General features: G+C 36.9%; 1 long non-coding RNA gene across 2 annotated transcripts in view; it reads left to right on the forward strand.

Annotated features, from left to right (window-relative positions):
* LOC118967781 (uncharacterized) overlaps positions 1 to 14,363 on the forward strand; it is a 135,489-nt gene that overhangs the window by 60,535 nt on the left and 60,591 nt on the right. Inside the window, exon 1 of one of the 2 annotated variants that reach the window (XR_005055009.2) lies at positions 11,724 to 11,899. The exons of the other annotated variant lie outside the window; for it this stretch is intronic. This is a non-coding gene — a long non-coding RNA (uncharacterized lncRNA). Of the gene's footprint in view, positions 1 to 11,723; positions 11,900 to 14,363 lie in introns of those variants that run through there. 2 annotated transcript variants of the gene reach the window in all.

Genomic DNA, 14,363 nt, shown 5'->3' on the forward strand with positions numbered 1-14,363 from the left:
CTAATTTTTCTTTTGTTTGGAAGGAGTGTGGAGAAGCACAGAAAGAACTCTTATTGCACATTATGTTGTAAGCTAATGCATCATATATATTAAATACTTTAATCATAAAAGCAGAATGAAAGAGATATTTTTATTTCCCAGTTTTTGGATAAGGAAGCAAAATGACTAGAGGGTAAATAATTTGGAAAGAATTATCATAATTTGCCACTGTCTGATACAGTCTTGGAACCTGGATCTGTCTGAATTTAAAGCCCAGGTGTTTCCAAATCCACCACTCCACCTTCTCATTCTACACACATCCTGTAGTGGATACTGTGGTGCATCACCCAGGTTGCCCTCTGGACTGAGGTATTCAGTGTCCCAGAAGCTGGGAGTGTTTGTGGTTGAGAACATTAGCTATGTCCCTCTGGGATGTGCCCTCAGGTGAAGAGAAGAGCCTCACTTATGATGATACCCCCTTCCAGGGGCTGTCCACATCCGGTGACCAGTCCAGGCTGGGACTACCCTGAGTGGCATTCCAACCGCAGAGCTGTCAGCAGGACCGGCTAGGGCTGGGACCACACCAAAGTTCAAGCTTCTCCTCTGCCCAACCCTGCTTTTTCACTATGTCATGCCCTATGTTAACCTTGGTAGCTCCCCTTGATAAACTTCACTCATGCAAATCTCTGCTTCCCAAATAACTGACTCGCACCCTGTATCACTTCTCAAGCTAGATGATTACTGGAAGAGTGTGAAGTGTTCTCATCTGTTACTCATCAAGCAAACTAAGAATTCTTTCCAAAAGAGTTCTAGTACATACCATGAGTGCTAAAGTATGCTGAAAGGTGTTACTATTACTATAGTTTCCTCCCTCCTTGTTTCCAATTCCAAACAAAAAAATTCTTATCATAAACAGGGCAGCATTGACTTTGTTGTCCTCCTTCCATAAAGTAACCCCCTTAAACTCATGTAAATTTGACAATATTATGGTTGACAACATTTCTGAGCAACTTTTTTTTTTCAGAAAGTGACTGTATGAGTTTAGTCCTAATCATTTGAGACTATCCAGAAGACATGAAGGAAATTGTTTTGACTCACCACAGTTACAAGATACACTTACATTGGTCCTATTCCAATCCTGATGACATATGATTAAAACCAGATTTCACATTTTAAAGTTTTTATTTGGGCACGTGACTAAATTTTAACTTTTGCCTTTCACATGCAAATTATAAAAACAAGCTTTAAGTCATTGCATGTAAATCTAACAACTCCTTCATTTCAGCTCTTTCACGTTTTTGTTCTATGAGAGTAATAGCGCATTCTCAGCACACACAAATACTGCCCTGCATATGCAGCTACTGTTTGGATCGTGTTTGGAATATTATTAAAAGTGAAAGTTAATTTTCGGTTTTCAGTCACTATGTAGAGCATAGCCTAGTGATGGAAGTTAGCTGGTGACTATTAAAGCACCGGAATTTAAACACAAGGGCAAAGCAGAAATGTGTACTGAGATATCACTTTCTGAATCCTTAGGGAGCAATGTACTCTGCCCAGACACAAGTTCTATCTTGGGAAAATGTGGGACAAGAAAAAAGACTGATGTAATTGAGAAGTCAAAAACAACCTTCCACCTGGAAGAACTCAACCCCTTGACAAATAACTAGAATAGAGTGAAGATGGATAGAGAAGTCAAAAGAGTCAATATAAGTATATTTGTATAGTTACTGATCCTGTTTACTGTATTCTCCTTATTGTTAAATGGCACTGAGTAAATCAGTGAAAAATTTACCTCTAGCTGCCCATCTCTATTTAACCTGGGAGTTTTTGATATTTCCTAGCTGGTAATTTGATGATCCCAGGTTTTCAAATTTCATTTTGCTGAGTCTTTGGGTTTCCTATTCTGCATTTTCTTGACACTCTTTCCCCTCTTCCAGCCAACCTATAGTAAGAATTCACAGCTTGCTGCCATCACTTGAAACTGAATAATTAGCCCATCACAGCCAAACAGTAATACATAGCAATCCCATCCATGTAGCATAATTGGCATAATTGGTGGTCAGATTCAGTATCAGTGAGGGGAAAATAATAGATGAACTCACTGTACATTATTATATTCCAGAAAGCTTAGACCAAAGGGTTTCTATCTGGGCTGGTTATTGCTAGTAGAGTTCAAAGCTCTAAAAGTTTCAGCACCTTGTTCAGAAATAAAAAAGAGTCAACATAAGCCCTGGGAAGCAGACAAGGGTGACAAGCATTAATAGTGCCATTATCTCAAGATAATGCTAAACTGATAAAATATTTGGCCATGGCCTAGACTTTTATTTCCCATGAAAATATGGGTTTCAGATACCACAATCTATCACAGAATCTCAAGGGGACTGTACATTTTGTAATGTATTAAATTTATGTAAACTGCCACTGTGAAGACAGGAAATCTAATTTAGAGGAAAATATTCCAGCATAATAAGGAGGCTAAACTGAAGTGGCCACATTAGGGACACACTGGCTTTCTGGCTGACTATTTTCTTAATCAAAGAACATGTCAGTGGGAAGGCCACCAAAAATGATATGGGATTCAGTGCTGTCATTTATTAGATGCACACAACAGGTAAATTAATATTTGGTGATAGGCTTCTGGTGCTTGGGGCTTGACAGCTTATGCAGTGCCACTTTGGCACTATGAATAAGGGGAGATCAGATTCTTTGACACAGTCAACCAAATATCACTATTCTCAGGCTGTCACAAGGCTGTTTAGGAAGCTACATTAATTCTTGCAGGCCAACAGCCAGCCTCTTTGGAAAATAATTTTTCCTCTAAATGTTCAAGTTATTGTGAGAATGAGTTGAAATAGCTACTGGCCCATAGTTCTGTATTATATAATCAGGGCTCTGAGCTGGAAAAAACCTCACAGCCCATCTTGTTCAACATTCCTACTCCTCCCTCCACTGCCTACAGAAGTAAGAAATTGCTTCAGCTCAAACTTCTTGTCAGTGGCAGAGTAGGAAGTAGAACTCATTTCTATTCCATCAAATGCAGTTTACTAAAAAAATAGTAATTTGCAGAATACTATGACATACACACTTACTTTGTGCATAATCAAACTGAAAAAGAAGGTGGTACATTTTACAAGTGAGGAAACAAAGACTTAGCAACAAAGTGACTTGCCTATCGTCAGGCAAAGTTGGAATTGTTAGCCAGTTTTACTGATTCAAGCCCTGTGCAATTCTTGCTACACTGTTTACTGCTTGTAGGAAAGCCAAGATTGTTTTCTGATAAAAGTTTCCCTTATTCATCTACTTTTTTCCAAATTTGAAAAGTATGATATTTCTGAATTCTTTTTCACAAAATTCTCAATGCAATTTAACTCAAGCTTAAACCCAGCTTTAATCAAGTCCTTCTCTGCCTCCTCTTCCTTCCAGCCCTCTTTCCCCCTCTCTCTTCTCCTGCCCTATCCTCCTCCTCCTCCTCTACTTCTTCCTTCTTTTTATACATGGGGAATAACACTTTCTAAAAATTAACTTGTCAGTTGCATGCTTGCATCTTGCACCATTCTTTCTAGAATCTGTATATAGTTTTTGTTCTTTATTTGCACATCCTTTAATGTCCGTTAACTGACAAAGTTTATTGAATCCTACAGACTGTTCTTTATATAATCATTGCTTAGGTCAAATGTAAATGTGGTTGTTAGTTCTGCAACCACCCAGAAAAAGTAAAACTGAAAAATTACCATTTTTATTTTTTAATATAAATGAGTGGCATCTTGTACCATAACTGTAAGAAGCCCTGTAGTACATGCTATCAGATTACACCAGGAAGAGGCCAGAATGCTCATATTAAGCTCTAGTTCACTGAATTCTATCAGTCATCAGTTATGAAGGGACAATTTCCCCCACAAGAGCCTGTTTAGAGCTTCCTATTTAGGAGCGCTTAGATTACATTAACATCAAGGCCACTAATGATAAGATTTAATGGACACTTTGAAAAAATTTGCTTATATAAAAGCTCCTGTAATTGTTTTTAGACAAATCAAGTAGGTTCAATCCTGGCAGCATTTTTTAAGTGTGAACCTTTGAAACAGTGAGAAAGTATCCCATGCAGACAGCACTATGTCATGATCTTACTGTGAACAAGACTGGGGATGTCCGAAAGGGTGCAGCAAGCAGGGAGATTTACTGCTAAGACAGAGAAAGAATGTTCTGATCTCTTCTAAATTGAACTTTCAGGTGCGTTACCACCAGCTCCCTCTACCTCAACTCCAAGTTCTAGAAGATTAACCAAAGCTCAGCAAGTAGCTATAACGTTGATGGGTTTGCTAGGTTGTTGCTATTCTTAGGGTCCGTGAGGAGCATCTAACTGCAGGAGCGACAAAATCATCTCTGAGACACATTGGCACTTGTTTGGGTCACAGCAGGTGGAACAGTGGGCACTGCCATGGGAAGAAACTTACAGAATATTCCTAGACTTGATAAGTTTGAGTAAACATTACGCAATGTCTGTGTGGTTCAGAAACAAATATCAGATTGAAAAACAGTCTCTATCAGAGTCTGACCACTGACATGATCAAACCAAATCCATTATGGCAGTCGTGTGTTCACACAGTGGGCTTACTCTGCATGCTCAGTTAAAGGCCCCCCCCCACTCAACCCCCATAGATCAATTTTATCATTACCCATTCTTCACCTGGCATTCTACTTGATGTAGGAATGTCCCTATGTGGGTGTGCCAGGAGAACATAGTTCCTGTAGCCTTCTCCCAATGCAAATATCTCACTGTTATGAGTACGCTTCTTGTGATTAAAGATGCACAACCCTAGTCAACATGGCTCTTACAAATGCACGTAAATTATTTCATCTGTTGCCCAGACAGAGAAATAGCAATTCGTTTTTGTAGTGAAAGAAAAATTGGTTGTGTTGGTCTTATTGACAGAGAGTACACTAACACTTTGTAGGTGATCAAAGAGATTTCAAAGGTAATTTTCACTTTGGAACCCAGATTCCATCTAAGATAATACTTCACTCGGATGATACTCCACTCTACATATTTCAGTATGATGCTCAAGAATTGGTTATAAAAACAGGCACAAGTAAATGCCATTAAAAATACTTGATCCATTAGATCACATTAGATATAGCCTCTTTCTATTATATACTGTGAAGGCAAAATAGTTAAAAAAAAAAAAAAAAAGTCCAAAATGCGCCTTCTATTTTCTTACTTCAATTTCTCTTGTACTGATAGCTGCAGGGCTCATTTGCCTGATATTAATAGGGTATTTTGTCTTTCAAACACATACACACTGACACACATAGACACACACACATCATACCTTAATTAAATAGTTCTGTCCCAAATAACTCAGAAAATATGTTAAAAAATAAATTTAAAAGGCAAGCGGATATTCAAAAGAAGTACTGCTGGAAAAGTTGTGGCTCCTGTAAAGAGAGTTACTGTTAAAGAGTCAATATCATGGAGGTCCCATGAGTCTTTATGGCTGGTATTATAAAATCAGGAGAAGTATGCAGTACAGGGCCCTCTGGAGGACGAGCTGTTTCCTTGTTTGCATAACTGTAGCACCAGGACCTTCACTGCAACAATCGGGTCCCTGCCTGTTCTACAGGATTTCAGGCAAACCATGAGATGACTCAGTGGAATGGCTTACTCCATACTGTAGAATGAACACAATAAGTATTTCATTGTTAACTCAAGCATAGTATGCAGATTAGAAAAGAATTATTTTTGTATCATTTCTCATTAAAGAATTGGAGAAAACCATTAGGTAGTTTTGTCCAAGCGAATGATCTCAATGTGAGTTCAGTCTGGATGCCTCTTGTATTTGCAACATCTAATTTCTGCTCATCTTCTGTTGCCCATTTCCACACTGTTCCTTATCCCACCCAAGTCTGTGCTTGGACATCGCTTTTATTTACTTGGACCATTATTACTATTTGCACATTTTAACATCCATTTGCAGTCACTGAAAGTTCACTATATGTCAAGAATTTATTGATTGTTTGCTAAAGAAAAGTTTTGTTTCTTCTAAATAAACTCTAAAATCTGGTCAATGCCTACTCTCCCTAGAATGGTATGCCTTCTTGCCTGGCTCTGGGCCTTTCTTTTTCCAACACAAGTTTATACTCTTTCAATTTCTGTCACTATGTTCTTGGCCCCACTGCAGGATTAGCAAGAGATAATATTATATTCTACCGACCAGAAGAAGAGCTTCCTGATGGAATCAGAACTGTATCATTACAGAAATATTCTCCTTTCTTCAGCAGCATGAGAGAGTACAGCCTATCTCATAGCTAGGGTTGTGTGAGCTATTGTTGCATTCAAAACAGAGGAATGCATGAAAGAGAGCCAGAAAAAGGAAACCATTATGAAAGTCAAGAAGATTTGTGCTAAGTTGAATATATTCTTTGCCCAAGTCAGATTCTCTTTGGCCTTTTTATTTCTAATATTAATGAGAAGGCTGAAATTTTGACCCCCAAATCACTATTATCTATAGCAAAGAAAATAATCACTAAGAAAAAGAACTCAGGAAATGGAAAAAAAATTCCATTGTCATCTGCTACTACTAAAAAATCTTTGCCATTCTGGAATCTTTATTAAGAATCTGAAATCTCTAAGGAATAGACTTGTAATGTTACAATTTTCTGTAGCATTTAGGTCTCAGGAATATTTCCCAATGGGTTTGTTCTGCCTACCTGGTTTTATTCTTCTATATCTAGGGTAAAGTGACATTAAAGATGTGCAAAAAGTCAGATTTCTAACTGGGCTTCCAGTTGCATTTTTGACACTGAGTTTGTAACAACACTTTGAAAATGAAACTCCTTTCCTACATCAGAATTTACATTAGCCCATATGGTAGGGAGAGAACATAGAATTTTCCTATATTAAAGGGAAGGTATGCTTGGACACAGGATTGGGTGGGATCCAGCCCAGATGTTGCATCTGGTCCAAGGTCATTCACAAATCCTTGAGACAAAAATGTAGAAACTCCAAACCTAATACAAAAGCAACTATAATGACCCCACCTGGAATGTGCTCTGTGGTCTGTGACAACTTTAATTTTTCTCCACATTTTGACTGAGATAGACTAGGAGGCAGGTTTGACTGCTACAAACTAGGCATGATAGCAAAGTAAGCATTAGTTTGTGAAACTAGGCAATTTCTGGGATTGTATTATTTGTATTTTACAGAACTATCTTTTTCCAAGGACTAATGATTGTCAGGTACTCATTTTCTCTACATCTTTGAGTTAATCCTATAAGGAAAAATCTGACATATGTAGTAATTGTTAAGCAATAATTATTAAAAATTTTTCAAAAGCATGTGATGTTAAGCAAGGATATTCACTTTCAAAATCATTGAGGGGCAAAAATTTTTCCAAATGTAAATTCTGCATATTTTTACCATATTGAGGACAATTTGCTTAGAAGACGATTCACCCTGACTTCAATATCACCCATTTTATTCTTTTCATTTATTGTTTTACTTTGTATGAAGTAGGAAATAAATATTTTTAAAGAACTAGATACCTATATTGAAGAGTCAAAAATACAAAAACCTGGAAGCAATAAGACTAACTTCAGGTGTGCTTGGACATAAGAATTTGCTAATCTGTGGACTAAAATCCAGCTTCAATTAAGAAACCAGATCCTGTGGAGATGAGAGAGTTGGGTGATAAATGTTTCTTCATTTCTAGCAACTATTGAATTTTCTCTTTCACTAAGAATGAGGAATCAGGCAAATCTCTGAGGCTAAGCTTTTTGGGGTGAGATTTTTCTCACAACTCCCGACCTAATTATCTGTGTGTATGATCAGCAAGGATTCTGAAGGTACTGATATTGAAACTTACCTGCTAGGCCTCCCAGGTCTTAAGGATGAATGAATAAATAACTTTGCTGAGTGCTGCTGAATATGTGATCATGTAATTAGTATGCCTGCCAACAGAATTGAAAATAAGATGTTGCATCCCTAGGGACTTCTATACTTCTCTGTAAATAGTTTCTCTTAAAATGCGCACGATATATACGAGCTAAGCAAAAAGGTTCACTCTAAATTAAAATGCTGTTACACTACAGATGATGTGAATGAAGGGCTTCCTGAATTGTCACTCCTAGATTGAAAAGGGAAAACCATCATTTACATGTTTTCCAAACACATTGAGCCCCAAAGGCATTTAGTTTCTTCAAATGACAAAAACAGCCATTTGGGTCAGAAATAATCCACCAGAGGATCACAGTTGGTGACCCATTGCTAGTATCTTCATGACTATAAAAATAAATGTAAAAATTTATTTGATATGAAGGAGATATAAAACAAACTTTGTGATAGGGTACTTCTGGATTTCAAAATAAGGATTTAAAAAAAGTGATGTTTCAAAATCATCACAGATTGCTGCCTCGATTTGTTTAAAACATTAAGACATTTACCATATTGGCACCAAATCAAGTCAATCTAATCAATTTCCCCTTGGATACTTCAGTAACTTAGAATTTAAATGTTAATCAGTTCCATTTGGATTATTTACATACAGGTGCATAGGAAATAATCCAATGGATTGTTGCCCAATATTTGCTAGCTAAAACTGCAGAGACAAGAATTATTTTTTTCTTCCTTCTAGAGCATTTGCAAAGGATGAGTGAACTTCCTTCAGACACAGCAGGACTTCCTTAGTCTGGCTGTGTTTCAACTCAGAATGATTTCCTCCTTAAAAACAAGCTCACGGATGCCAGTTCCTCTCTCAGTAGAAACAGGAATAAAGGTGTATGTCTCATGGCTAAAGACTCAAATCAGGAAAATATCTGGAAAGCAGCTGCAGGTGGGGCCAGTCCCTTTAATGGAATAACTATAAATTGAAAGAAACAGAGGAAAGTAGGCCAAACACTGGACCAAGAATTGGAAGGGTTGGCCTAACGTGGCCACCAACAAGCTCTATGACTCAGAGCAAGTCACATAAATGCCCTGGGCTTCGATTTCCTCTTGTGTAAAGGAAAGCAGTTTGAATTGGTTGATCCTTCATTTATTCAAATGTATTGAGTGCTTGCAGTTTTCCAGTTTCTATGGTAGCTGCTGGGACTACTATTGGTTAGCTGCCTCACCCTGGTGCACTGAAATAAGTTTTTCTGGGTCTTTTTTGTTTAAATGGACACCATCAGGGTTTATTACTCTCAAAACTGTGAAGAAAAGATTACCACAAGTCAGCATGAATGATCCCTTCTAATCTTACAAAGCTGAGGCCATCCTTAAGTAGGATCCAAAGTTGCATGTAAATAATTAATGAATTTATAAGGATTGGCCTATTTTCAGTATCTGTGGCTTTTATTAGCTAAAGATTCTGTATCATCTTAAAAATGGCATTTTATAAAGACTTCCAATATTGGAGATGGCTGATTAATGATTGTTCTATAGATATTAGTAAAACTTACCTGCATGAGGTACTATGGATTTTTGATTTCTAATCTCATTCTCCAGATAATATGATTTTTTTCTCTACTTAGATTGCTTTCCCTTGCTAATCTTTATCCACCCTAAAGCAACCTTCTCTTGTTGAGCCAGGATGTTGCTACTTCCTACAGAAATACTTGTCCAATAATATTAGCTTCCATTTCAAAAAAAGTTAACAGCTATTGTTTTTTTAGAAATTATATGTGACACTTAACTAGACTTTTTATATACAGTCTCTTTATACTTAGATTTCTATGCCCTAATGTCATTTCTCTTCTGTTTTGTTCATTTACTTATTCATTAACACATTTGATTATTTGCCATGTGCCTGGCATTATTCAAAGTGCTGGAGATACAGTAGTGAAAAAACAGTCTATGCCTTCATGGCATTTACTTTCTTAATAGATGACAAATTCCTATAAGACAGGGCCTATTTTATTCTTTTCATTTGTTGTTTTACTTTGTATGCAGTAGGAAATAAATATTTTTAAAGAACTAGATACCTGTGATGAAGAGGCAAAAATACAGAAACCTGGAAGCAGTAAGACTAACTTCAGGTGGTCTTGGACATAATTAAGAATTGTCATGCAACAACTCTCTAGACAATTTGATTAAAATCAAGTGTTGTTTGCATCACTGCCACTTGAAAGTATTTCTCTGCCTTTCAGGATATCCACATTGAAAGGGCTATGATTAAACTAGTCTTAGGAATGATTGAGGAGTAAAATGCATGTTTTTCAGAGTCCAACTCTCATGTCTTCCTTTCTCTCTGTCTCCCTCCTTCCCTTTCTACCTTCCTTCATTTCCTTACACTTTTCCTTTTCTTCCAGAATCACCTAAATACTTATTGTAATAACGTTTGTTGTGAATTTTGCATTATTCATCTTCAAAGTGTACACATTTAAGAAATGAGTAGTTAGAGGGATACAGCATTAAATACAAAATTATGAAAGTTCAAATACTGTGATTCAGGAGCAGGGAAACTTTATCAAGGTGAATGGTCTCAAAAAACCTAAAATTATACTACCTACCAGTGATCGGCAGCTTGTAAAGAAAGTCTCCACAGTTCTTAGCAATAAAGGTAGAAAAGTGGTATAAGAGTGATAGTGTCATCAAAATTTTACTTTTTAGCATAAAAATCTCATAGCAAGCGTCTTCTAAAGTCAACATACATTAACTTTTTGAAAGGTTAATTCCAGAACCCAATAACCAAGATATCTGAAGGCTTATTGGCTGGAAGGTTTGATAAGGATAACCAGAAGAAAGGGAAACAAATCTGTTTTCCTACGGGTATATCCAACTGATCAAGCCTTCACTCTCAACAGCACACAGATTTCCTGACTTCCAGTCTGACACCCATAAATATTCCAGCTCTGTGGGTCTTTGGGTTCCCTGGTCTCTATAAATATACCATAGCTTTTGATTGTTTTATGATGGAAGTTTATTTTATTTTATTTTTGCCTGCACAGTTGGCTTTGTTTTTTTCTATGCTTTATAGACCCTTGTCTTTTTATTAGTTCAGTGTTCCCTGTTGATTTTGTGTTTTATATTCCTGCTGTCACCACCAGAACCTCACTGTAAACAAGAATGTTGTATCTCAGTGGGTTATTTTCTGTTAATGACCTGTGATACAGTATATAAATAAACCAGAGAGTCATCCACAGGTGCAGTTTATTAGAGTTATTGCACTGTGGCTTGGATAATGTTCCTTGGTTCTTTAAAACTTTGCTGCTTTGAGAAGCAAAGGGGCCAGGTAGCTGGCAGTTTTAAAGAGAGAAAAATGAGCCCATCGGCTTGCAATGGATGGGAACCCAGCCTAATAATCATCATTTTAATTTCTCAGTGTCAGCATCTAGGTTGCCTCATGACTTAAAAAATTCCACTAAGCCAAATTACCCAGACGACATAGTCTGGTCCTAATAGCTGTCTTGAGCAGGAGTAGAGAGAACACACAATAGTCCCTCCCCACACATAAAAAATAAAACCACAGGAAAAAACACACACTGTACTGCTCAATTAGAACAAGAGGGATTGTTTTGGGTTGCACACAGGTGCATAATGAAGACTGATAATGATAGTTTATTAATGAATTCTCATAACCCCTGGTGAGGTGGGTATTATTAAGACTCAGGTTCATGTGGGGGCAATGGAGGCTAAGTAACTCACCCAGGGCCACGCAGGAAACAGAAGACACCCAATGAGCTCCTGCCACACCTCATGCTCTAACCACTAGATCATGGTCTGTGCTTGTCTGGGGATGAAATTAGCAGAAGCAAAATTGGAGCTGAAAGAGTCAAGAGGTAGAAGGAGTATTTGGTAATGGTTTCAGAAGGGAACTGAGAGGCAGTAGAGGTCTCTGAGGATGTTGTAATGTGCTTCAGTGAACAGACATGTGCTTCTGGCTTTGAACAGATTCTGCCACACATCACAAGCATTCAGGACTTGGAGGAGACAAGAGAAGGAGCAGAGGTAAAGTGAAAAGTGCATAGATGAGACTAATGTTCTGGATGTTCTATACTATTTTGCAGTGTGCTTAGAACATAATTTAGCTTCAGGATCTTACCTTGTTGATCATGCTATGTGGAAAATAAGGCTGCAGGCTTCTACCTTACTAATTTTGAATAGAATATTAGCAGATATTCCTTTATTTTTCCTGTTTTCTTTTTCATAAGAATATAAACAATGATGTCACGTATAAATAGTTACTGGTATTTAAAAAAATCTCTAAGTTTTTGCCACAGGTATCCAGGATGATTCTATTCTGAGCTAACAAAAGTAGCCCCTGCTTAACAAATTCCAGTAATTTTAGATGTTAAGTGTGTACACAGCCATTCCTGTCACTAAAGTGATGAGTTTCACCTTGATGAATCTCAGGTTCATTACAAGTCCCTTTTCAGATTTTCTTATTTCTCTTTGTTGTGTTTGTTCTGGAAAATGTTTCTGTTTAATGGAACCCAGATCACTTAGTGTCACTGTTTCATCAAATATATCAAAGGCAAACAATCTATGTCATTGCACAAAATTATTTGGTGAGTCAGCATTTCAGTAAAATTCATTTAAATTTACTAATTCAATTGAGAGTGCACTATTGACACACAGTCTTAGAAACAAAATATGAGCGCATGGATTTCACAACAGCCAACTTTTTCACTAACTAACCCAGTTTCATGTTCTGTTGTCTTACTGACCATCCCAATAAGAATTAAATAATTGTTCATCCAGAGAACACCTGTTAGCTGAGATGTTTGAGCAGAACAGTGGCATTTTCCTTTGTTGTTGGCTTAAATAAGCAAAGCAGAGCTGTCAGAATGTGAAAATCATTCCTCAGTTCTCCGCTTCCCTTTTATACCTCACATCTCCAGTATTTTTCACCAGTACACACTTTTGGAAGTTTGATGGTCAGGTAACCAAAAATCTGTCTCCATAAGTACTCCTCTTTATATGGATTGTGTCCTTATTAATTATAATCTTTATTGTCTTCTTATTAATTACAGACCAAGACATGGGTAAGATGCTTAGAGAGAGAAAGGACACTTATAATAATGACTTCAGCTTTTCTCACCTTATGAAGACTCTTACATCATTAATGTTAAATCTAATAACTACTTATTATTGCAGTTCTTTTTTTTCTTTTCTACTGGAAAGAAGAAAGAAGTACCTTCAATACTTGTTTCACACCAAACCATAATTTTAAAACAAAAAAACAGGTATATTAAGTACAAACTGTGATATTTCTTTAGCAAGTAATATTTAAAAATTAGTATATATAATGATGTCTGTTATACACACACACACAAACACACACACATACATATATATGTTAAAACACTGTCTTTTAGGTACATGAGTGTTTCTCAGAACTTTTATTCTTCACTGGCCTACCCAATTTATCATCTGCTTAGTTTCTTACAATTTTTAACCACTAAATTCCAATTTTGCTAATTTCTAATTCACAAATAAGAATAGAAAAGTGAAAAATCTTGCCTTTTGCCTGCTTTGAGAAATGACTTCAGAGTGACATTTGAGACTAATGTTTGTATATGCTTGATTAAATACATGTATGGATGTATAGTAACACATAATTTTTCTTAGTGATTTAAATGACATATAATATTTTATCAAAAAATTAAAAGTTAATATAGAAAATCAGAAGGGCTTCCAGAGGTCAGAATAGTTAGATAATTACTTGAGGAAATTAAATGGTCCTCCCTGTTGCTTCCCTCAATTGGAGCTTCTGGGAGCATCAGACACAAGGACAGAGTGGTCAAAAGTCTTAGAAGAGGTTGGTAGGAAATTACCTGCCAGAGGGAATCATCAGAGCGGACCATGGGGAAGGACGGACTAATGGTGCGGACAAGCCCAGGACACTTTCTTCTGTGATTTACAGGAATGTTGCATGACAAATGTATAGCTTTCTTTTACTGCCTCTATGTTATCTAACTACCAAATACCTAGTTTTCTCTTGTACTGATGGAATTTGGGGATTTTGGTATTAGTAACCATAGCAGCTTAGCTTTTGAAGGGAAATTAGAGATTTACTCAAAGTGGCACCTACTGCTTGAATGCATAACACATTCTTGCTAAGCAGAAATCCACCTCTACCTGAATACTTGCAGTGACTATGAATTTACCATGTCTCAGAGGAGCTATTTCAAATTCTGCCTCTCTGTAGCTTTCATCCATTCATCTAGTTCTGCCTTATGGAATGACCATAATAAAGGATTCTCTTCCAGGTGTCATGCTTCAAAAGGCAAACAGATGTTTAATAACGTGTACCTACTCTATTACATGGTAGAGACCTGGAAAATTGAGTAAGTCTCTGAAATGGCCCAACCCGTTATCTTCATTATGATCCCCAGCTAAATAAAAAGAAAGATATAGGGGATGGGGGAGCCAATTTGGAGAGATTTTCAGTTAAAGCACAGTAAACAAG

Source organism: Manis javanica, chromosome 8 (assembly GCF_040802235.1).
Source record: "Manis javanica isolate MJ-LG chromosome 8, MJ_LKY, whole genome shotgun sequence".
NCBI lineage: Eukaryota > Metazoa > Chordata > Mammalia > Pholidota > Manidae > Manis > Manis javanica.